This window comes from Dermacentor andersoni, chromosome 11, assembly GCF_023375885.2.
Source record: "Dermacentor andersoni chromosome 11, qqDerAnde1_hic_scaffold, whole genome shotgun sequence".
NCBI classification, from domain to species: Eukaryota; Metazoa; Arthropoda; class Arachnida; order Ixodida; family Ixodidae; genus Dermacentor; species Dermacentor andersoni.
Window position 1 is genome coordinate 122092110 of NC_092824.1, and position 25749 is coordinate 122117858.

At 49.5% G+C, this 25749-nt stretch overlaps 1 protein-coding gene across 5 annotated transcripts in view; it reads left to right on the forward strand.

Moving 5' to 3' along the window:
* Nucleotides 1-25749, forward strand: part of LOC126539328 (GTP-binding protein 2) — a 134586-nt gene that overhangs the window by 61925 nt on the left and 46912 nt on the right. The gene's annotated exons all lie outside the window — the stretch shown is intronic.

Consider the following 25749-nt stretch of genomic DNA (forward strand, 5'->3'; position numbering starts at 1 on the left):
CTGAACTGTCCCTTCAGACTGCCAACACACAGCACATTGAGCCATCCGGCGCCTGCACCTATCGTGTCATCATTCAGGAGGTGCTTTATATTGTAGAATTCATCATGTTGCCGTCACGTTCACACAACGTCATATTAGGTTAGGACTTTCTCTCCACACATCATGTGATCATTGACTTCGCCATCGGCCAAACCAATTACTTCACGCCGCCGTGAAAGCCTTGGCAGAGCAGAGCCACTGGCCTCATCTTCAATATTTGACACGATGGACGACACCACTGCTGCATTCTTTTACGCCAACTATTGCCAGTGCCCTTACGACGACGCAGCACAACGAACTTCTTCATTTGCTTGAAGGCTTCTCTTCACCTTTTGATTGCCAAGCAACATCACTCGGCCGCACGACGACTCTTTTGCACACTATTGACACTGGGAGCCATGCACCCATTCGACAGCGTCCCTACCGTGTATCGGCAACTGAAAGACGCGTTATCAATGACCAGATGCACAATATGGCCAAAAGCGGTGTCATCGAGCCTTCTAGTCGTCCCTGGGCATGACCAGTCGTCCTAGTTAAAAAAAAAAAAGACAGCACCATACGATTTGGCGTTGATTATCGAAGGCTTAACAAGATTACTCGCAAGGATGTATACCCATTCATCGTCATCATCAGCCTGGTTACGCCCACTGCAGGGCAAAGGCCTCTCCCATACTTCTCCAACAACCCCGGTCATGTACTAATTGTGGTCATGTCGTCCCTGCAAACTGCCGCCCCCTGCTACGCTTCCCTTCCCTTGGAATCCAGTCCGTAACCCTTAATGACCATCGGTTATCTTCCCTCCTCATTACATGTCCTGCCCATGCCCATTTCTTTTTCTTGATTTCAACTAAGATGTCATTAACTCGCGTTTGTTCCCTCACCCAATCTGCTCTTTTCTTATCCCTTAACGTTACACCTATCATTCTTCTTTCCATAGCTCGTTGCGTCGTCCTCAATTTGAGTAGAACCCTTTTCGTAAGCCTCCAGGTTTCTGCCCCGTAAGTGAGTACTGGTAAGACAGAACTATTATACACTTTCCTCTTGAGGGATAGCGGCAACCTGCTGTTCATGATTTGAGAATGCCTGCCAAACGCACCCCAGCCCATTCTTATTCTTCTGGTTATTTCAGTCTCATGATCCGGGTCCGTGGTCACTACCTGCCCTAAGTAGATGTATTCCCTTACCACTTCCAGTGCCTCGCTACCTATCGTAAACTGCTGTTCTCTTCCGAGACTGTTAAACATTACTTTAGTTTTCTGTAGGTTAATTTTCAGACCCACCCTTCTGCTTTGCCTCTCCAGGTCAGTGAGCATGCATTGCAATTGGTCTCCTGAGTTACTAAGCAAGGCGATATCATCAGCGAAACGCAAGTTGCTAAGGTATTCTCCATCAACTTTTATCCCCAATTCTTCCCACTCCAGGTCTCTGAATACCTCCTGTAAACATGCTGTGAATAGCATTGGAGAGATCGTATCTCCCTGCCTGACACCTTTCTTTATTGGGATTTTGTTGCTTTCTTTATGGAGGACTACGGTGGTTGTGGAGCCGCTATAGATATCTTTCAGTATCTTTACATATGGCTCGTCTACACCCTGGTTCCGTAATGCCTCCATGACTGCTGAGGTTTCGACTGACTCAAACGCTTTCTCGTAATCAATGAAAGCTATATATAAGGGTTGGTTATATTCCGCACATTTCTCTATCACCTGATTGATAGTGTGAATATGGTCTATTGTTGAGTAGCGTTTGCGGAATCCTGCCTGGTCCTTTGCTTGACAGAAGTCTAAGGTGTTCCTGATTCTATTTGCGATTACCTTAGTAAATAGTTTGTAGGCAACTGACAGTAAGCTGATCGGTCTATAATTTTTCAAGTCTTTGGCGTCCCCTTTCTATTGCCCATTATACCCATTGCCACGTATCAATGACGCACTTGACTGTTTGCAAGGAGCGGAGTTTTTTGCCTCTTTAGATTTCCGTTCTGGCTACTGGCAGGTGCCCATGGCTGATGCTGACTGTTTTAAAACCACGTTTGTAACATTAGACGACTTCTATGATTCACTGTAATGCCGTTCGGTCTGCGCAACGTGCCCGCCGCCTTTGAACACGTGATGGACGACATCCTGTGCAGCCTGAAGTGGCATACTTGTCTCTGCTACCTCGACGACGTTGTCTTTTCCCCTGCTTTTCTGCTCCATCTTCGCTGTTTACTTCAAGTTTTGACCTGTCTCCAGAATGCTGGTCTCGAGCTTAACTTAAAGAAGTGTTTGTTTGCAGTTCGAAAACTGACTATATTAGGCCACATTATCTCCAAAAAAGGCATTCTTCTTGATCCTGCAAAACTTCACACCGTATCCGAATTCCCGAAGCCCACTAACTTGAAAGCACTACGCAGCTTCATTGGCTGATGGTCCTATTTTCGACGTTTCGTTTGCAATTTCGCTACTGTGATTGCGCCACTAAACCAACTTCTCCAAGGCAACAATGAACTTTCTACTTGGTCGGAAGCCTCTGATGATGCGTTTACTACTCTTCGTTGCCTACTCATGTCTCTGCCCATCTTGTGCCATTTTGATCTAAGCGCACCTACCAAACTTCACACTGACACCAGTGATGTCAGCCTTGGTGCTGTGCTCGCACAACCTAAGAACACTAATGCTAAATACGTGGTCGCTTATGCCAGTCGTGCCCTCAGAAAACCTGAGGCCAATTACTCAGTAACAGAAAAAGAGTGCCTGGCTATCATATGGGCTCTTCAGAAATTTCGCGCATATCTCTACAGTCGACCTTTTGACAGGGTCATGAATCATCACGCTCTTTGTTAGTTGTCTAACCTCAAAGACCCGTCGGGCCGCCTTGCTCAGTGGGTCCTCCGAATCCAGGAATATGATATCCGTGTCGTCTATCCCTCTGGACGCAGACACTCCGACGCCGATGCCCTCTCGCGCTTCCCAGTTACTTCAGATGCCAGTACTTCTACCTACAGACATGATATTTCACCACTTGACATCCTGGATATGGCCTCGGAGCAACGAAAAGACCAATGGATCGTCATGATATTCGATTTTTTGTCAAATCCTCCGGCAGCTTCGGCACATCGAGCATTATGCCGACAGGCACAGCGTTTCACCATCTGAGATGGGCTTTTATACCATTGCAACTACCACAATGACGGCTGCACATGGCTCTTAGTATTGCCCCAACACCTTTGAAAAGATTTATGCTCCGCTTTTCACTCTGATCTGCTCTGATCCGCGGATGTACAACTTTGTCCACAAATACGTACGCTCCTGCATTGCCTGCCAACAACGCAAATACGTCCTACATCTCTCCACTGCACCTCTCCAGCCACTTCCCTGCCCAGCTCAGCCATTTGACTGTGGCGGAATTGATTTATACGGGCCTCTTCCATCTACTGGTGCTGGCAACTGATCGATTGCTGTTGCCGTAGATCATTTGACACTATATGCTGAAACCACCGCCTTGCCTGCCGCATCAGCAAAAGATGTTGTCTCGTTAATTCTAAACAACTTTGTTCTCCGCCATGGCACACCTCATGAACTGCTGAGCGATCAGAGTCGCGTATTCCTCTCGGACATCCTGCAGTCACTCCTATCTGAATGCCAAGTTGTTCACTGCGCTACTACTGCTTAGGATCCACAGACCAATGGCTTAACAGAATGATTCAATAGAACTCTTGGTGACATTCTATCATTGTATGTTTCATCTGACCACTCGAACTGGGATCTTGTACTTCCATTCATCACATATGTATGTAACACTGCCTCTCAAGCCACTACTAGATTCTTACCATTCTTTCTGCTTTACGGCTGCCATCCCTCCAGCACCATTGATATGGTTCTCCTGTACCGGCCAGACCCTCCTTAATGCTCACCTGTTTCTACGGTCGCTCAGTATGCGGAGAAATGCCGACAAGTGGCCTGTTCTTTGATGTCTGCTCAACAGTGCCGCCAAAAAGAGCATCATAACCTCAGCCCACCCCCTCAATCCTTTCTTATTGACTCACTTGTGTGGCTGTGGGTCCCACCTGTTGCTGCTCCTGGCCTTTCATCCAAGCTCCTCCTGAAGTACCACGGACCTTACCATGTGGTTGCGCAACCATCACCAGTTAATTACATGGTCAAACCTATAACGCCATCTCCCGATCTGCGTCATTGGGGGCGAGAGACTGTGCACACTGACCGGCTGAAGCCGTATCACGATCCCCTCACCTCTTCCTAGGTCACCAGGATGGCTACTCTTCAATTCCGGGGGTGATCGTGACGAAGATCAGCAGGCTGAGAAGCCCCGTTGCCATTGCGTGGCTCATACCCAGTTTGCTCTCTGGCTACGCCCAACCTGCTGGTCAGGCACGTACCCAGGATTTTTTTTCGGGGGGGGCCCACCACCTCCATCATCATCATCATCATCATCATCATCATCATCATCATCAGCCCGTTTTATGTCCACTGCAGGAAGAAGGCCTCTCCCTGCGATCTCCGATGACCCCTGTCCTGCGCCAACCGATTCCAACTAGCGCCCGCGAATTTCTTAATTTCATCGCTTCACTTAGTGTTTTGTCATCCTCGATTGCGTTTCCCTTCTCTTGGTACCCATTCTGTAACCCTAATGGTCCAACGGTTATCTAACCGGCGCATTACATGACCTGCCCAGCTACATTTTTTCCTCTTGATGTCAATTAGAATATCGTCTATACCCGTTCGCTCTCTGATCCAAACCGCTCTCTTTCTCTCTTAACGTTATCCTATCAATCTTCGTTCGATCGCTCTTTGCGCGGTCCTTAACTTGCTCTGAAGTCTCTGCCCCATATGTCAGCACTGGCAAAATACACTGATTGCACACCTTACTTTTCAATAATAATGGTAAGCTTCCAGTCAGGAGCTGGCAATGTCTGCCGTATGCGATCGAACCTATTTTTATTCTTTAGTGAATTTCCTTCTCATGATCAGGGTTCCCTGTGATTAATTGACCTAGGTAAACGTACTCCTTCACAGTCTCTAGTGGCCGACTGGCGATCCTGATCTCTTGTTCCTTTGCCCGGCTACTTATCATTATCTTAATCTTCTGCATATTAATATTCAACCCCACTCTTACACTCTCTCTGTTAAGGTCGCCAATCATTTGTTGCAACTCCTCTGCATTGTTGTTGAATAGAACAATGCCATCGGCAAACCGAAGGTTGCTGAGATATTTGCCGTCGATCTTTACTCCTAAGCCTTCCCAGTTTAATAGCTTGAATTCTTCTAAGCACGCAGTGAATAGCTTTGGAGAAATGTCTCCCTGTCTGACCCCTTTCTCTATATCTATCTCCCTGCTTTTCTTGTGTAGAATTAAGGTAGCTGTAGAACCTCTGTAGATATTCTTACGCGAAGGACGAGTCAGTAAGACGAGAAACTATTTACAGATTATATTTACAACAACGGTTGCAGCGCTGACCGGTTAGATTCACAGCGCGAGCCCAGTTCGTTCTTCCTCCTCTTTTCTGGAGTGATGGAGCCTACGCGCCTCGTTCAAACAAATACCACACGCATGTAGCAATATTTTCCAAGCTTTTTACGTAAGCGTTCTGTACTCCTTGATTACGTAGTGCCTCTACGATTGCTGGTATCTCTACTGAATCAAATGCCTTTTCGTAATCTATATAAGCCGCATAGAGAGGCTTATTGTACTCTGCAGATTTCGCGATAACCTGATTGATGACGTGGATGTGATCCATTGTAAAGTATCTCTTCCTGAAGCCAGCCTGTTCCCTTGGTTGACAAAATCCAGTGCTGCCCTTATTCTATTAGAGATTATTTTGGTAAATATTTTATATAATGCTGGGAGCAAGCTAATGGTCCCATAATTTTTTCAATTCTTTAACGTCTCCTTTTATGTAGATTAGTATAATGTCTGCATTCTTCCAGTTTTCTGGGACCCTTGCAGTCGATAGACACTTCGTATAAAGAGCAGCCAGTTTTCCAAGCATTATGTCTCCTCCATCTTTGATTAAATCGACTGTTATTCCACCTTCTCCTCCTGCTCTTCATCGTTTCATGTCTTGCAGGGCCCTTCTGACCTCATCGCTAGTTATAGGAGAGTTTCTCTATCCTGTTCATTACTGTTTCTAAGTGAGGTATCGTGACTCCTCTGGGTACTGTATACAAATCAGCTTAGAATTTTTCCGCTGCTTTTACTATATCTTCGAGATTGCTGATGATATTATCCTTCTTATCTTTTAGTGCATACATCATGGTTTGTCCTATGCCAGGTTTCTTTTTTACTGATTTCAGGCTGCGTTCATTTTTTACGGCTTCTTCAGTCTTTCTCATGTTATAGTTTCAAATATCAGTTATTTTCGCCTTGTTGATCAGTTTTGACAGTTCCGCGAATTGCGTAACGCTGTGCGGCCGCCAGTCCCATACAACCACGTAGAGCGCAGGACTGTGCGATTCTAGACGTACTGCGCTCACCGCGAAAGGTTAGAAAAACACCCACATAAGCACAGCAGAGAAGTGGCTACGTGAGGCGGTTCGACCGATAACTGTAGAAGCGTCATTCAAAACAAGTAATTGTTCTCCACTTCCGGCGGCGTTTTCTCTATTTCCTTTTTAAATAAAAAGATGTTGATCCATAAATATTCTCATAAACAACGGTTAACTTCTTTATTATTTGCTTTTGCTTGCAGTTTGGTTGTTGCCTTGGCTCTCTCCTTAGTAGATCGCTTAATTTCTCAACTCCTTGCGATTTTTGTTTCCAGTTGCCAATTTTGCACGAAAAGTGCTATACAATTAGGGAAAAACAGACGACGTAACGGGCGACAGTCATCTTGCTTATGGGTTTAAGGGTTATTGCAGGGTTTCATGATGGACGCTCTTTCACATTATTTTATTTCCCACCTTATTTAACCCATATCACGTGTATATGGTTCCGGGCATCTGCCAGCGTCGCGGCGAGCCGTAACTCAAGGAAATAATGAAGCAAAGGGATAAGTTAAACGCAATGGGCGTTTTCTCCGGCCGCAACTCATTCCATGAGAGTACAGACCAGCTGAGTAACAGCCGCATCCCTCTCCTGGTACGAGGATCAGCCTAAACAAAGAAGGTTGAACTAAGAAAAGAAACAGCTATGCGCGTGACGGTTGAATAGATGGTGACAACTGAACGCATCTCGAGTTAATCGCGCGGGTGCGGAATCTATGAGAAAACCGTCCTTCAGATTACAATAGATGCCGATAACTACCGCCATCTAAAAGGAGTGAAAAAGGCAGCATAATGCTGACCGATGAACAGCTGCCAAGTCTCAACAATGATCTGGCGGCGCTTTAGGAACGTGTGAGGAGTGGTGGCGTGGGTGGGGAGGGGGGGGGGGGGGTATGCCACTTGATTTCGGGGGGGCACCACCACTTGCCCCATAGAGTCAATGTATAAGAACGTCTGTAATTTCAGACGCAACAACCCTTCGCTGTCCGATTTTCCGGACATTTTGCCGTGACCACAGGTCCGAAACGGCATTAATCAAAGCCAACACTGCTCTTTTGATTATCTCGAAATTGGCACGGAACACAGTACGCATTCCATAATAATACATGCGCTCACCCGCCATCTCCTGTCACAGTACGAGCACCGATATGTCTAACAAGTGTACTGGCAGGCCTTCAGAGCTTTTTTGGAAGTGCCTGTGAAAATTTGAGCCCTTAAAGGCAGTAAAAAACACGCATACATTATACTAATCCACAAAAAGGGAGACATTAAAGAACTGAAAAATAATAGGCCTATTAGCTTACTCCCAGTTTATATTGTCACGCGCTAACGCAAGAGTGACAGTATGAGCAGCCAGAGACGAAGAATGCAAGCACTAAGCGACGATTCTCCAGCAGGTGCGGGATCTTTGACTGTCGTCTTCTTCGCCGCTTTGCTGGGCACGCAATGCTGAATGTTCACTGGCTCAAAACACCAGGTGGCATTATTCCCCCTTCCTATGAAGCATCGACTCGATGCTCAAACACAAGACGTACACGGAAAGTACGCACATTAGGTAAGACAAAAAAAGGGGGGGGGGAAACACGCTAGCAGACATACAGGCATGCACACAAGGCAAAAAAAAATGGGTTCTGTCGTTGGGAACAAACAAGAAAAACAAACACTTCGCAGTTCTTTGGAGGACGACGTGACGACAGCAAAAAACAAAAGTTTGTTTCACAGTAGACTTAACATCATTGTGCACAATACGGCTTGAGGCGGACGACATGTACAGTCTCTGCGCGTGGTAAACAGCGCTTGGGCAATGGTAGGTCTCCGTCTGGAACCACTTCATAGTTCACGTCGCTTACACGCCTTAGTACTGTGTATGGTCCGAAGTACTTGCTCAGGAGTTTCTCGCTGAGGCCTCGCCGTCTCATGGGGGTCCAAACCCAAACTTGGTCACCAGGCCCATAGGTAACTTGTCGATGGTGAAGATTGTACCTTATGGCAACTGTACACTGCTGCTGTCTTATGTGGACATGGGCCAGTTGACGTGCTTCCTCGGCACGCTGAATGTACTCCTCGACGTCAGGAGCTAACTGGTCGAGCTGATCGATGTCTTCATATGGAATCATGGCGTCTAGCATAGTTTGAACATCTCGACCATAAACGAGGCGAAACGGCGTAAATCGTGTAGTTTCCTGTGTGGCAGTGTTGTACGCAAACATTACGTATGGCAGGATTTCGTCCCACGTTTTGTGCTGCACATCCACATACATAGAGAACATGTCTGCCAGTCTTTTGTTTAGTCTTTCTGTCAAGCCGTTAGTCTGAGGGTGGTATGCAGTGGTCTTTCGATGACTCGTGTAACTCAACTTGACGATGTCGTCCAGAAGCTTCGCCGTAAATGTCGTCCCTCGGTCAGTGATGATGAATGATGGTGCGCCAGCGGAAGCACAATGTGATGCATAAAAAACTGGGCAACTTCAGATGCTGTCCCGCGTGGTAGTGCCTTCGTCTCAGCGTAACGCGTCAAGTAATCAGTTGCGACAATGATCAACTTATTGCCGGAGGAAGACAAGGGAAATGGTCCAAGAAGGTCCATTCCAACTTGATCAAACGGCGTACGCGGAGGGTCAATGGGTCGTAGAAGGCCTGCAGGCTTGAAGGGTGGTGACTTTTGGCGCTGCCATTCACAGCATCCTTTCACATAGCATTTGACGCAAGCAGTCAGTCTAGGCCAGTTGTACAGTTGCCGTACCCTGTCCAGAGTCCTTGAGTAGCCCAAGTGACCAGATGTCGGCTCGTCGTTGCAGGCTAACAGGATGTCGTCGCGAAGAGCTTGAGGCACTACTAGAAGATGTGGTTTGTCGCCAGCACCTGTGTTTCTTTTGTATAAGATGCCCTCTCGAAGGCAAAATGACAACAACCGTCGCGAAAGTGGGTGAGAAATGGACGCGATGCCGCCTTCTAAGTGATCAATGATGGGCATTAACTCAGCGTCCGATCATTGTTTAGCGAGCAGGTCCGGTCTGCTGAGGGCTCCCAGGAAAATGCTGTCGTCTTCCTCATCAGGATTCTGAGATTCAGCACGTGCTCTTGATAGCGTGTCAGCATCTTCATGTTTCCTACCTGACTTGTATACAGTGGTGATGTTGATGTTAAATTCTTGGAGTCGCAGACTCCAACGTGCCAATCGTCCAGAAAGGTCTCGGAGGTTGGTCAACCAGCACAAAGCGTGATGATCGGTCACAACTTTAAATGGCCGCCCGTAGAGATACGGCCTAAACTTTGTAGTAGCCCAAATAACCGCGAGGCACTCCTCTGTGGTAGAATAATTGGACTCTGCCCGTGACAGAGTGCAGCTCGCGTAGGCGATAACTTGTTCAGTTCCATCTTGCCGTTGCACCAGGATAGCTCCGAGACCGATATTGCAGGCATCATTGCGTACTTCTGTGTCAGCATCCTCATCAAAATGACCGAGCACGGGAAAAGACAATCGACGTTGTAGCTCCGCAAAGGGATTCTGCTGTTCATCAGTCCAGAGGAATGGCACGTCGTCACGTGTAAGGCGAAATAGTGGCTCAGCAATCTTCGAAAAATTTTCAATGAATCGTCGATAATAGGCACACAAGCCCAAAAACCGTCGGACACTTTTCTTGTCGGTTGGAGTGGGAAAAGCAGCTACGGCAGCAGTCTTCTCGGGATCGGGCCGAACACCTGCCGCACTCACGACGTGACCAAGGAACTTCAGTTCCTCGTAACCGAAATGGCATTTCTCTGGCTTGAGTGTAAGGTCAGCCGATCGAATGGCTTCGAGTACATTCTGAAGGCGTCGAAGGTGCTTGTCAAAAGTCTCCGAAAAGATAACGACATCATTGAGATAGACGAGGCAGCTTTTCCATTTGAGGTCAGCGAGAACTGTATCCATCATTCGCTGGAATGTGGCTGGCGCGGAACAGAGGCCGAAGGGGAGTACTCTAAATTCGTAACGGCCGTCCGGAGTCACAAACGCAGTTTTCTTGCGGTCCCGCTCATCTACTTCAATTTGCCAGTAGCCACTTTTCAGATCGATAGAGAAGAAATATTTCGTGCACATCACTCTATCCAGAGAATCGTCGACATGAGGCAAAGGGTACACGTCTTTCTTTGTGACGTTGTTTAGCTTCCGGTAGTCAACACAAAACCGAAGCCTGCCATCTTTCTTTTTAACAAGAACGACTGGCGATGACCAGGGACTGTATGAAGGCTGTATTACGCCGTCTTGAAGCATTTCCTTCACAGCGTTTGAATCACATGTCGTTCGGTCGGGGAAACACGATAAGGCTGTTGCCGTATGGGGGGCACGTCGTCATAGGTGATGAGACGGTGTTTCGTAATCAACGTCTGGCGAATCTTCGACGACCGTGCAAAGCAAGAGTGGAGCTCGAGCAACAGCTCGCGTAGGGGTTGTTTGGTCTCTTCAGGAAGCGTTGGACTAATGTCGACGTTGCGTATATTTGCTTCAGCATTGTCGATTGCCTCGGAAACAAAACACTCAGTGACATCGGCGATCGGGTCGGCGTAGGCAATGACAGTACTGGGGAAAAGGTGCCGGTGTTCGTAGCTGAAGTTCGTGACAAGAACCTCACAGTGGCCATCATGGAGATCAATAAGGCTTCTTGCTACGCAAACACCTTGAGAAAGCAGGAGAGAGTGATTGCTTACTGCGACTGCTTCACCGTGTAAGAGTCTGTCACATGCCACCTGAACCACGACACTTGCACGTGGTGGTAACGTGACAGCGTCGTCGATGACACGAAGAGATGCTCGAGGGTGTATGGTGTTGGTCGTCGCTGCGGCGCTCTTTGTCGAGAAAGTGACGAGGCGTTGTCGAATGTCGATGATAGCTCCGTGCTCCCTGAGAAAGTCCATGCCGATGATTAGGTCTCGAGAACACTGAGGGAGAATGCTCAAGCTGGCAACAAGCGTAGAGCCGCGAATCTGTATTTTTGCCGTGCACATGCCGAGTGGGGTGACGATGTGCCCGCCAGCTGTACGAACTGGCGTTTGATTCCAAGGCGTCGTCACTTTCTTCAGAAGGGTGGCCAGTTTGTCACTGATTATAGAATAATCCGCTCCAGTGTCCACTAAAGCAGTCAATTCACGACCGTCGAGCAGTACAGGAATGTCCAAGGAAATTCTTTCTCTGTAATCAGCAGGTACTGTCATCGTCTATGTATCGTCGGTCCGCGTTCGCGTCAGTAGGGGTCCTTGAGCACGTCCAGACTGAGCGGCCTCGCCCCCGAAGGCCGCTGTGGTTAGTTTTCCCGGTGCGGGCTGGGCGACCGACCCCACACCACGCTCAAATACGTACGGCGAGTCGGAGAAAACCGCCGCGGTGAAGGGGAGCGTGACTGATGTTGAGTTGATGGGGATCCGCACTGCTGGGCAACGTACTGTTCAATTTCAGGAGGATGCTGGCCGAACCTAGGTCGCGGCGAGTTTGCTGAAAATCCGCGTAGTCCGAGCTCTCGATAGGAGCACTGTTGGTAGACGTGTCCAGCTTTGCCACAGTGAAAGCAAAGGAGATGGCAATCAGGTGCCCGCCACACGTCTGATTTCCTTGGGGCCTGTCGGTGGTCCTGGTAATACGAGGCCGCTTGGACGGGCTTGTAGCATGGCCGGGCACGCGGTGTGAAGCGGGGAGGGAGGTGGGGCAGGTGGCCTCAAAGCTTGCAAATACGACATACGGGAGCTGTCAGTTCTTAGCGGTCGAGCTTCTGTGTTGAAGGGTGGTTCTCTTAGCGCTTGCTGGACTTCGTCACGGAGATCGCTGGACAAGGAGTTGAGCATCGGCTGTGAGGGCACTGACAGCTTCTGGAGTTCTTCACGGATTACGGAACAAATGAGCTCTCGAAAGAAATCGACGTGGCCCCCGAGAGCTCCGAAGAAGTCCGTAGGTGAGGCAGCGTTCACTTGGCGTTCGTATGATGGTGCCCGCTGCCTCTGTTCCATGGTGACGGCCTCGGAAAGAAATTCTGACATGGTCTTGGGAGGACTGCGCACGAGACCGCCGAACAGCTGCTCTTTCACTCTGCGCATCAGGTACCGCACCTTCTTTTCTTCTGACATGCTGGGGTCGGCTCGTCGAAAGAGACGCGTCATGTCCTCGACATACATTGCGACACCTTCGTTCGGCATTTGTATACGGGACTGGAGATCACGCTCAGCTCGCTCCCAGCGATCAGGGCTCGCATACATCAGGGCTCGCATACAGGCGTTTGAATTCTGCCCATGAATTTAGGGCATCTGCACGGTTCTCGTACCAAACATGTGCACCACCGTTAAGACTGAAATATACGTTTTTTAGTTTCTCTGCGTCGTCCCACTTGTTGAACGCGGCAACACGTTCATAGTGCACCAGCCAATCTTCAAAATCCTCATGTATGGCGCCGTGGAAGGGATTTGGCATTCGCGGATTCAGTAGCATACAATGAATCGGCGTTGGGCCTTCCATACCTGTTGGCGTGGTCGGAGCTGCCATTTTCTCTGGGAGGAGTCCAAACTCAGGGGCTTGTCCACGGATCCCTCTGCTGGCGCGGTGTACAGGCGTAACCACCGTTACGGGGCTGGAGCTCTTGCTGCTCGGAGGGGTTTGGTGCTTAGATTAGATTACCCCGCACCTCCACCAGTTTGTCACGCGCTAACGCAAGAGGAAGTGACAGTACGAGCAGCCAGAGACGAAGAATGCCAGGCACTAAGCGACGATTCTCCAGCAGGTGCGGGATCTTTGACTTCATCGTCTTCTTCGCCATTTTGCTGGGCACGCAATGCTGGATGTTCGCTGGCTCAAAACACCAGGTGGCAATATAAAATATTTACCAAAATAATCTCTAATAGGATAAGGGCAACACTGGAGTTTAGTCAACCAAGGAAACAGGTGGGCTTCAGTAAAGGATTCTCTACGATGGATCACATCCATGTCATTAATCAGGTTATCCAGAAATCCGCAGAGTTCAATAAGCCTCTCTATATGGCTTTCATAGATTACGAAAAAGCATTTGATTCAGTAGAGATACCAGCAGTCATAGAGGCATTGTGTACTCAAGAAGTATAGACCGCCTACTCAAATACCTTGGAAAATATCTACAGAGATTCCACAGCCACCTTAATTCTACACAAGAAAAGTAGGAAGATACCTATAAAAAAAAGGAGTCAGACAAGGAAACACAATCTCTCCAATGCTATTCACTGCATGCTGTGGGAGATAAGTGGGTTCTCCTCTGTACTCTTGGGACAAAGGAACGACAACACAGTAGTGCAAACAATCACAAGGGCATTTATTGCACCTTTCATAGATCAATGGCTGCTAGCCGAGTTGCTATCCCCAAAACATGCCGATGGGCGCGCGACAAATCTAGAAGTCCGACTTACCGCGACCGCATTGCGAGCGAATATGTTCGCCCCATGCTGGATCCCAACGCCTGGTCGTTCGCGTGTACAGTCACGCCAACGGTGTCCAAGGCGGCCACGCGAGACGGTCTCGCAGAAACATGGTCGGCGCGGCACGTCCGTCGCGCTCGCTTCCCGAACCCAAAGAGGGCAAGCGCCTTCCTTTCGGCGCCCAAGTAACCTCGCCTGTCGGCGGCGTTAACAGCGCAACACTAGCGCCATCTCTCGCACTGCGCTTCAACCACTCCGAGCGCCGCGGGCGCCAGGCCACGCGGCGGGCGAAGCCGCCCTGCAGGAGACACGCTATGCGGGAAAAACATCAGGGGACGCGCGAGAGTCGCGCATCCCCACATCCCCCCAACCTTAAATCACTTCTTATTCCGGCGAAACATGTGACACGGTCTAACATTAACCCGTGCTTCGCGAACAAGATAGTACATGCAACAGTGGCCGCGCTGAGGAAATGTCCGCACGCTGTCCATAGCATGCGAGCCGACTGTCCTTGGGTACACCGCTGGCGTCCGCCGGTCACAGCAGCAGCTTTGCAGACTCGACGGCACGATTCCAGGCCAGGACTCCGGAAACGACGACGCAGTAGTCGGTACGAGCAAGTGTCGCTCGCGCCGACGCGCCCTGCTGGCAAGAGCCGCCGTAGCTGTCGGTGACCGCTGGCTCCTTTGTCCGCCGCCGAGGGTTGTGAGCTGGATGCAGGAGGCCGCCGAAGTCGCCGCGCCGAACTGGCCACAGCATCACCAACGCCCGGGGTGGCTCGATCGTAGTCCGGAGCAGCAGCGCAGACGATGTGCAGGTGACAGCAAGCCAGGGGTGACTCCATTCACGCTGCGTACACTCAAAACACTCGGCAAACACTAAAGTAGTGCAAGGGAGAGGAATTCTGCATGCGCATCGCCCACGTGGTACGATGTTCAACTCGGCTAGCAAAAGATCGGGCAGCTACTCAGATGCTAAGTTCACGTGAACGAAGCTCGCTTTCTTGAGTCGAACGAGTAATTTCAATTCGTGCGAGGCTAACTAGAATGAGGGAAGCAACTTGCAACACCTCAACGCCACGGTCCACCAGGTTGTGTCCCTCCACGTTCGACAGGCAGCTTCGTAAAGCCTTAGGCCTAAAGCGTCGCTACTCTGACAACAACCGGCATCCAAAAACAACACTCAAAATGAGCGCAAAACAGGCACCCGCGAGGAGATGTTAGCTCTGTGAGATGGTGCTACTCCGCTCGGTGCACACAGCATCCGAGTTGACGGCGCCCACAGTCCCAGACGGTGTCGGAGCGCCCGGTGCCAGGCCGCAATACCAGTCAGCCCGTCGTGGCACCCGTGGCCCGCGGCCACCCGGCTCCCAGAGCCGCGACTTCATCCGAGTCAAAGAGATAGAAGAAGCTATTTACATAAGAAATTCGGACCACCCACGAGGCTTCCGTACTCACTCGCTTCAGGCTTGCCACTGCTCCGCGGGCGCTCAGCCTCGATCTCCCAGGATGCAGACCACGTGGCTCCCGTACTGACGAATGTCATTAAAGAAAACACTTGCGAAAAGGCTTAGCATGTTGACGTGTTCAAACACACTACAGCCACCGCCGCCTCGCTCAAGAAAGCACGCCGCCGATGCTAGCTATCAAAATTCACGCTAGGCCTACGCTTCGGTTCAAACAAAGGTCTTGAACGAAGCAAAACTTAAATCTATCGTCCGATGCCCCAAGAGGTCCACGTTGGGCAGCCAGATGTGGGAGATAAGTGGGTTCTCCTCCGTACTCTTGGGACAAAGGAACGACAACACAGTAGTGCAAACAATCACAAGGGCATTTATTGCACCTTTCATAGATCAATGGCTGCTAGCCGAGTTGCTATCCCCAAAACATGCCGATGGGCGCGCGACAAATCTAGAAGTCCGACTTACCGCGACCGCATTGCGAGCGAATATGTTCGCCCCATGCTGGATCCCAACGCCTGGTCGTTCGCGTGTACAGTCACGCCAACGGTGTCCAAGGCGGCCACGCGAGACGGTCTCGCAGAAGCATGGTCGGCGCGGCACGTCCGTCGCGCTCGCTTCCCGAACCCAAAGAGGGCAAGCGCCTTCCTTTCGGCGCCCAAGTAACCTCGCCTGTCGGCGGCGTTAACAGCGCAACACTAGCGCCATCTCTCGCACTGCGCTTCAACCACTCCGAGCGCCGCGGGCGCCAGGCCACGCGGCGGGCGAAGCCGCCCTGCAGGAGACGCGCTATGCGGGAAAAACATCAGGGGACGCGCGAGAGTCGCGCATCCCCACAATGCTTGGAAGAAATATTCAAGCTATTAGACTGGTAAGGTTTAGGAGTAACGATCGATGGTGAATACCTCGGCAACCTTTGGATCTGATGACATTGTTCCATTCAGCAACACTGCAGATGAGTTACGACAAAGGATTGAGGACCTTAACAGGAAGAGTGTAAGAGTGGGGCTGAAGATTAATATGCAGTAGGCAAAGATAATGATGACTAACAGGGCAAGGGAACCAGAATTCAGGATCGCCAGTCAGCCTCTAGAGTCTGTGAAGGAGTATGTTTACCTAGGTCAACTAATCACAGAGAACCCTGACCATGAGAAGGAAATTCACAGAAGAATAAAAATGGGTTGGATTGCATATGGCAGATATTGTGAGCTCCTGACTGGAAGCTTACCATTATCATTGAAAAGGAAGGTGTACAATCAGTGCATTTTACCAGTGCTGACATATAGTGCAGAGACTTGGAGATTGATAAAGAAGCTTGAGAACAAGTTAAGGACCGCGTAAGGAGTGGTGGAACGAAGAATGCTAGGCATAACGTTAAGAGACAGAAAGAGAGCTGTTTGGATCAGAGAGCAAACGGGCTTAGGCGATATTCTAATTGACATCAAGAGAAATAAGTGGTGCTGGGCAGGTCATGTAATGTGTAGAGTAGATAACCGTTGGACCATTAGGGTGACAGAATGGGTACCAAAAGAAGAGAAGCACAGTAGAGGATGACAGAATACTAGGTGATGCAACGAAATTAGGAAATTTGCAGGTGCTAGTTGGAATCGGTTTGCGCAGGACAGGGGCGATTGGAGTTCGTGGGGAGAGGCCTTTGTCCTGTAGTGGACATAAAATAGGCTGATGATTTTTTCTGACTGCCTGATTTGATTTTTCGGATGTTTTCATGGCCCCTAGGGAATATGAAAAATTGGCCGTTGACGTTGCAACTGACCAAGAGAATGCTTAAATGGTCCATGGGGTGAACGCACGGCAGAATGCACGGCGGAACGAGGACAACAACAGAAATGACCGTTGCATTGCGGAATGATCGGGAAGAGAACTGTGCCGCCTCTTCTTTGAAGGAGCTTGAGCTCTCAAAAAGCAGTGTTGGCTGAGGCAAAGATGCAGGTGACCCTCATCCACACCAAAATAAACTTTTGAAAAGTAGTGAAACACAAAACAGAGGCATTGTGCATGGACTAAGAGTATGTGAGGACAGTTTAGGTTGACTTTCCACCTACTGGGAATATCTCACTTGTGACAAAGTTCGGGCCTAATACCGATGATCTTGCTATCACTTGATAGAAATAGCTCATTTTCGAAAATATTTGCTTCTGTATGCATTTCTTTTTATTCGTATTTGAAAACATTCGACACAATTTACAATGGGCTTAATCATTTTTTTTTTTTGAAGATATTTTATTTGCTGTGCATTTTACTATCCCCTATCTTCAGTTTTCTATTTTGAATAAAGTAAACACTACTCCTTTCTATTCAAACTGGATTAAGTCTTTATTATTATTACTATCATTATTATTTTAAATACTTACTTGAAAGTTACAGCATTGGGCATCGGGGTGTCCAACCTGTTCTGTGTCGCTCAGCGAAAACCTGGAAAACGCAGAGAATTTGAAAATGTCAATTGGTATACACCTTGGGCATGCCTTCAACTAAGTCAATGATAAAGCGTAAAAAGAACAGAAAACAAAATTTCTCATAATATTAATACAGTCCTAGGACACAAAGCACTCCTTGATTGTATGTTCAATAGTTTATCCCAGTTGCAGCTAAGCAGGGAGCTTCCTCCACGTGCTCCAACCCATGCAATGGTATGTGACCCTCTCAATCAAGGCGCAGCATGTTGTGTGCGTAGAGTGCAAGATGGTAGTGGTGAGGTGGCAGTGTTAGAGTGTGGCCGGTTTGGCACACTGCCAGGAAACCAACACCACACAGGAGTCTTTTATTTGCTGTATTGGGTGGGTTATTGGCAGCATCTTGTGCCGCCAGGTTCTGGCTTAATTGGTTCAAAATTATCAGCAAATCTTTTTCATGAACTAAGAAGAGACCTATTATATTCATTTATAAAATATTTTTGCTTCAATCAAAGAAAATTTTAGATATTCAGCTAGACCTCAATATAACGGAATAGGTAAAATCGGTAATTTACTTCTTTATATTGTAGTTTCATTGGATTGAAATTCCACCTTTTATGCAAGTATGTACAGTTGTCGATCAATTTTTCTTACAAGAAAAGGGGCCGCAGAATTGTCAGAATTATCGGGCAATCGAAAAAAGCTAATTTCAATGAGAAAACAATTTATTTTGATCAATTTGGGAGTCAGTGATGAATGATGAGGTTTCATGCCACGTCTACAATATCTTCACATCAGCGGTACGAATTACCAGCCACACTTTCGCTTGCACTCTGCCCCCGCAGCTGATAGCGTCACACGCACTGGGACAATGCTATCATGAAAAGCGCTGGCAGTGGGGAGCAAAGGTCTGCCTCTCGCTCCAATGAGTCACCGAAACTCAAGATTGCTAACAGGCAGCTAACATGATACCATGCCATCTCGGCATGCCGATGCTTTGCACACATGGCAGATTACCTCTAAAGCAGGGTGCGCGGCTGTGTGTGCATTCAGCTGCGCTTACAGGCATGCCCAGCCACAGACGAGACGTGTGCCAGAAACCGCGAAGCAAGCACCAACTTACCCCCATCCCTCGCCCGCGCTCCCTTCTGCCTTTTTCCCTTTGCTCGCACGGGAAAGTGGCACATGGAAGCCACGATCTTTCTTGTCTCACCCTTGCCCACTTTCACTCACACCTAAAGCACAAAGTGCGCAGGCAGCGATAGGATCTTATCGTACTTGGACTTTATACGGAACATGATGCGGCTCCAGTGCGGCGTTTGCTCTTGTCACGCCACGCACAAGTTCAGAGGTATGTTTGCAAGCCGACGCTTGTAATTCAATCCTTTGACCATCAGCATCCACGGAAGTTTCCATTTATTGTCTCGGCATTCCTTTGTGGTGGAAACAAAATTTCGTTATATTGAAATTGCATACAAACACACTTTGTTATGTTGAGGTTCTAAATACATGGTGTTCTATGGACAAGAGGTTATGACAAGTTAAACACTTCGTTATATCGAGAATTTTGTTATATTGGAGTTCGTTATATTGAGGTTTAACTGTATTGGTTTCTATGAAAATTTCAAAGAGAAGTATGATTGCGATACTAACGATGACAGGCCAACATGTTTGTTGCAAACATTACCTTTATTATCACACTATTACCGCACAATATTATCGGGCCAGGGCCGATAATATTGTCACAGTCAGTAATGTGGGAAGAAGAGGATGCTGATGGTGGTCCTGGAGACGATGAAGAAGAGTTTAGTATTATCGCTGCTCTACGCTTGTTGGCTCAGCCATTAAAAGCCATCTGTAAATAGACGCACGCTTCTTCCTTCCCGTAACATAATTGGTGGAAGTGCTGGATAATCACTTGTGCAAGACGGAGCTCTGCAGTAGACGTAACCTGGCAGCCGTGTCATCCGAAGGAGAGAGTTCAACCACGGCCCCGTCGTCACCGCCAACGGTCATCCTGGCCCAGCCTCGCGACCCTGGCATGTTTTCCGGGATTGGCAATGTTGACGTCAATGACTGGTTACAGAATCATGAACGGGTCAGCTCACACAACAGGTGGGATAACATGCTTATGCTGGCTAATATAATATTCTACCTCAAGAAAACAGCACGGGTCTGGTTCGAAACACACGAAGAAGAGATTACGAGTTGGGACCAGTGCAAACAGAAGCTTAGAGATTTGTTCGGCAAGCCCGTCGGCCGCCAACATGCTGCGAAGGACCTTGGGACCCGTGTACAGATGTCCACTGAATCTTACGTGCCGTATATCCAGGACGTCCTCGCTCTTTGCCGCAAAGTGGATAATAATATGGCAGAGGCAAACAAGGTCAGCCACGTATTAAAAGGCATCGCGGACGACGCGTTTAACCTGCTTGTTCACAAGAACATAACAACGGTCAATGAGATCATTAATGAATATCATCGCTTTGAAGACGCGAAGAGTCACTGCATAGTTTAACAGTTTACGGGTCTACCTAATACCGCAGCTTTATTAATGTGTGAAGACATTTGTCCACCGCATGAGCCCACCTCCTGCGAGAACGTCGTACGTATCGTTCGGCGAGAAATCGAAGCAGCCATGCCAGTGACGCAGTGCTTTGACGATTCCCGGCCCCTTGTGTCACTCATTCAGTCGATCATTCAAGAACTTGTCAATGTGGGTCTTCCATCCATCTGCTCCGTCAGCCGTTCTGACTTTGCTTCGTCTGCTGACTCTGCCCCTGTTCACCGGAGCCAATACGGTCCATATCTAAGCTATCGCAATCCCGCTGAATGGCGCACATATGATGATAGACCCATCTGCTTTTACTGTGGACGTGTGGGCCACATCTCTCGCCACTGTTGAAGTTCCTGGCCAGCCCACTCTCGAACAAGCTTTCCTGCCTACCGCCGCTCTCCACTGAATCCTCGCCCGCCATCACTCTCCACCGAGGTTGGAGACGCACCTGACAGCGCTTGAGCCACTGCGACCAGCCGCTCACCATCACCACATAGTCGCCGCTCCTGTTATTCCCAGCTGCGTCGCTCTCCATCCCCAGCTTACCGTCACCGCTCTCCGACGGGAAACTAACTGGGGCAGTTCCTGGCGGTGACACTGCTCTAGAACACCAGTCTAAAATTCCTCTGCTGACCCTGCCTGCCAATCGGAACCTGCTGGACGTGGACGTGGATGGTTTGCCCGTTACAGCACTCATCGACACTGGAGCCCAAATTTCCATCATGAGTGCGGAGCTTCAAACGTGCTTGAAGAAAGTCCTTACTCCTGCTCCAACTCGACTGCTCCAGGTCGCCGCCGGTGGAACTCCGGCTGTGCTTGGAATGTGTACTGCTCGTGTCAGTATCGCCGGTCGCCACACGTCTGTTTTGTTTAGTGTGCTCGAACATTGCCTTCACAATGTGATCCTTGGACTCTACTTTTTGGCCTCCCATTCTGCTCTGATTGACTGTTCCGCCGGTGTTGTACAACTTGAGCTACCCCTACCTGTTCCCATTGACCTTCCTGCTCAAGCTCCAACTCGGCTTTGTTCCGCGGATTTTATATGTCTGCCATCTCTTGCAGCAACCTGCATCCCTGTTTTAGCCTGCCCACCTGTACCTGACGGAGACTATGTCCTTACTCCCGCGACTTCAGTCCTGCTTTCTCACAATTTCTGCTTCTCACACACCATCGTTTCTGTTGTGGACAGTCAGACATGTCTTCCCATCCCAAATTTCGGACAGTGCCCACAAGTACTTCCTCGAGGCATGTCTCTTGCCACGTTGTCACCGACGCACGAGTGCCACATTTCTGCTCTATCTGTTGCGCCGTCTTCGACCAATGCTCATTCTGCGCCTCCTGTATCAGCCCTGACCGACGACTTTACAAAGATGATTACACCAGACCTCTCAATCCAACAAGCTGCAGAGCTCCGTGGCCTCCTCGAGTCCTACTCCGACATTTTCGACCTGAACGATCGCCCTTTGTGTCAAACTATGGTCGTGAAGCATCGTATAAATACTGGCGATGCAGCATCTGTTCGCCGATGCTCATACCGGGTGTCGCCCTCCGAGCGACAAGTTATCCAGAGCGAGGTTGACGAGATGCTTGCCAAAGGGATTATTGAACACTCTTCCAGCCCGTGAGCGTCCCCTGTTGTTCTTGTAAAAAAGAAGGATAAAAGCTCGCGATTCTGTGTTGACTATCGTCATCTAAACATGATCACCAAGAAAGATGTATATCCACTTCCCCGCATTGACGATGCTCTGGATTGTCTCCACAGTGCCACTTATTTTTCATCTATAGACCTTCGCTTTGGGTATTGGCAAATTGCCATGTATGAAATGGACCGTGAAAAGACCACGTTCGTCACACCAGATGGCCTATATCAGTTCCGGGTAATGCCTTTTGGCTTGTGCAATGCCCTGGCGACCTTTGAACGGATGATGGACATGCTCTTGCGTGGTTTGAAATGGTCCATCTGTTTGTGCTACTTGGATGACGTCATCGTATTCTCTTCAACTTTTGCGACTCATCTTGAAAGACTTTCATCTGTTCTTTCTGTTTTTCGCACCGCTGGCTTGCAGCTCAACTCGTCCAAGTTCCACTTCGGTCTCCGCCAAATAACCATGCTAGGACACCTCATCGATTCCTCAGGCATTCGCCCCGACCCCGCTAAAGTTCATGCTGTGCAGAATTTCCCTGTACCAACTTGTGCCAAAGATGTTCGCAGCTTTATTGGACTTTGCTCTTACTTCCGCAGGTTTGTGGAAAATTTCGCCCATGTTGCCCGTCCCCTGACTGACCTCCTGAAGAAAGACGTTCCTTTCTGTTGGGGCTCTGAACAAGCTTCTGCTTTCTCGCAGCTCATCACACTGCTCACCACACCTCCTGTTCTTGCCAATTTTGATGCCTCCGCTCCGACAGAAATCCACACTGACGCCAGTGGCTATGGCACCGGCGCAGTTTTAGCTCAACGCCAATGTGGGCACGACCGCGTTATCGCCTACGCCAGCCGTCTCTTCTCTCCCGCTGAGTGCAATTACTCGATTACTGAGCGCGAGTGTCTCGCCCTCATTTGGGCAGTGGGCAAGTTCCGACCCTACATATATGGTCGACCATTTACAGTTACAACCGACCACCACGTCTTTTGTTGGCTTTCTTCCCTCAAGGATCCCACCGGACGCCTTGGTCACTGGGCCCTACGGCTGCAGGAATACACATACATTGTAGTCTACAAGTCAGGTCATCTACATCAGGACGCCGACTGCCTGTCTCGTCATCCCGTCGATGTACCGGACGGTTTAGTGGATGTCGCACTGATCTGCATTCTTTCGCTCTCTGCCTTGCAAGACATTGACGCTGAACAACGACGCCATGAGTCGTTACGCCCCATTATCGCACGCCTGCTCTCTGATCCGTCTGACCCATCCCTTCGCATGTTCGTACTACAAAATGGCATCCTGTATCGCCGCAACATGCACCCAGATGGGCCCGAGCTCCTAACCGTCATTCCTTCTCATCTGCAACAGATTGTACTGCAGCAACTGCACGACGTTCCCACCGCTGGACACCTTGCCATCACCCGGACCTATGACCGAATTCGGCGACGGTTTTTCTGGCCCCGTCTCAACCGCTCCGTCCGGCGCTATGTTGCCACGTGTGAGTCGTGTCAACGCTGGAAAAGACCAACTGTGCCTCCTGCTGGACTGCTGCAGCCTTTGGATATATCGGCCGACCCTTTTTTTTGCGTTGGCGTTGATCTCCTCGGACCATTCCCTATATCAAATGACGGACATAGGTGGATTGCCATCGCCACAAACTATACAACTCGCTACGCCATTACTAGAGCCCTACCGACCAGCTGCGCTACAGACGTCGCTGATTTCTTGCTTTACAATGTTATCTTGCACCACGGTGCACCTCGTCAACTTCTCACCGATCGCGGCAGATACTTTCTTGCCAAAGTCATAGACGACCTACTTCGATCATGTGCTACTAAACACAAACTTACTACCGCTTACCAACCTCAAACTAACGGTCTTACCGAACGCCTGAACCGCACAATAACTGACATGCTAGCAATGTATGTTTCCTCCGATCATCGCAACTGGGACATTGCTCTACCATTTGTCATGTTTGCCTACAAGTCGTCATGCCACGACACAGCTGGCTATTCACCCTTCTATCTCCTCTTCGGCCATGAGCCGACTTTGCCTTTTGAGACTCTCCTTTCGACCACACTTGACTCGCCGACAGAGTACACTCGGGATGTCATATCCACAGTGACCCAAGCACGCCAGATTGCCCGCATTCGTCTTTCTGCTTCACAGACACGCCAGAAGTGCCGTTACGACCAACGCCATCATGATGTGAACTACGAACCAGGTGCTCTTGTGCTAGTTTGGTATCCAACTCAGCGTGTTGGTCTTCCGAAGAAATTCCTCTCGCGATACTATGGCCCTTACCGCATCCTTCACCAGGTGACCCCTGTCACATATGAAGTGCCTCCGTTGAATGCCACGGTGCCTTCACCGCTCTCTGACATCATCCACGTCAGCCGTCTCAAACCTTACCTTTCTCAGACTGACGAGCCGCACCAATAAGGTGCTTAAGACGGGGATGATGTCAGTCGGTAATGTGGGAAGAAGAGGACGCTGATGGTGGTCTTGGAGACGACGAAGAAGAGTTTAGTATTATCGCTGCTCTACGCTGGTTGGCTCAGCCATTAAAAGCCATCTGTAAATAGACGCACGCTTCTTCCTTCCTGTAACAATACCGACACTAAGCTCTTCCATGGGAGTTGTGGCCGACTGACTGTACATGAGGCCCTCAGGCTTCTGGCGTCAAGCTTTTGTTCGCTGACAGACAGCACAGCACTGTACGTACTTTGATATGTCAACCCACATGCCCATGCCCAGCCAGACGAACCGTGCTGAGACACTTCACATGGTTTTGAAACATCCAGCATGGCCTGCCAAGGGGTGGTCATGTGCCATCTTCAGTGCCAGTTGGCAGAGGTGATCAGGTAGCCATGATACTTTCTTGTTGCCTCTTTGCTGAACCAGCAGGCTGATTGACTCCAGTTCTGTTGTCTTTGTGGTGATCAGGGACCGAGCTTGGGAGCCTAGCCACTTGGACCCCAATGTTCATTTTTCTGAGGCGACCATCAAGAGCATGTTCTTAGATGAGCTGTACTGTGTCACCTAAGAGTGTGGCATCCTCTTCCAAGGCTACTGCTACTTGCTCACATGTAATTTTTGCTTCAGGTTCTGGAGCAGTAATGCTGAACATTGTCTCATGCATACTGTCACTTGGGTGGTCTTCACACTGGAGAGGGGCTCTGCTCAAGGCATCTGGAGATATATTTGCCAGTCCACGCTGTGCTTGATGTGGCAATTGAAGCCCTGCACTCGTAGGACCCAATGCTTGACCCTGGGAGAAGCATAGTCGGTGCTAAACAGCCATTACAAGGACCAGTGGTCACAGTGAATCTTAAAACTTGTGGGGATGCGTGACTCTCGCGCGTCCCCTGATGTTTTTCCCGCATAGCGCGTCTCCTGCAGGGCGGCTTCGCCCGCCGCGTGGCCTGGCGCCCTCGGCGCTCGGAGTGGTTGAGGCGCAGTGCGAGAGATGGCGCTAGTGTTGCTCTGTGGCGGGGTTACTTAGGCGCGGGAAAGAAAGGCTCTTGGCTCTTTCCCGGCGGGTCGGGGGGACAGCGTGGACGTCCCGCGCGCCGCCGACCCATGCTTCTGCGAGACCGCCTCGCGTGGCCGCCTTGGAACGCGCCACCGTCCGCGTGACCGTACACGCGAATGACCAGGCGTTGGGATCCAGCATGGGGCGAACATATTCGCTCGCCATGCGGTCGCGGTAAGTCGGACTTCTAGATTTGTCGCGCGCCCATCGGCATGT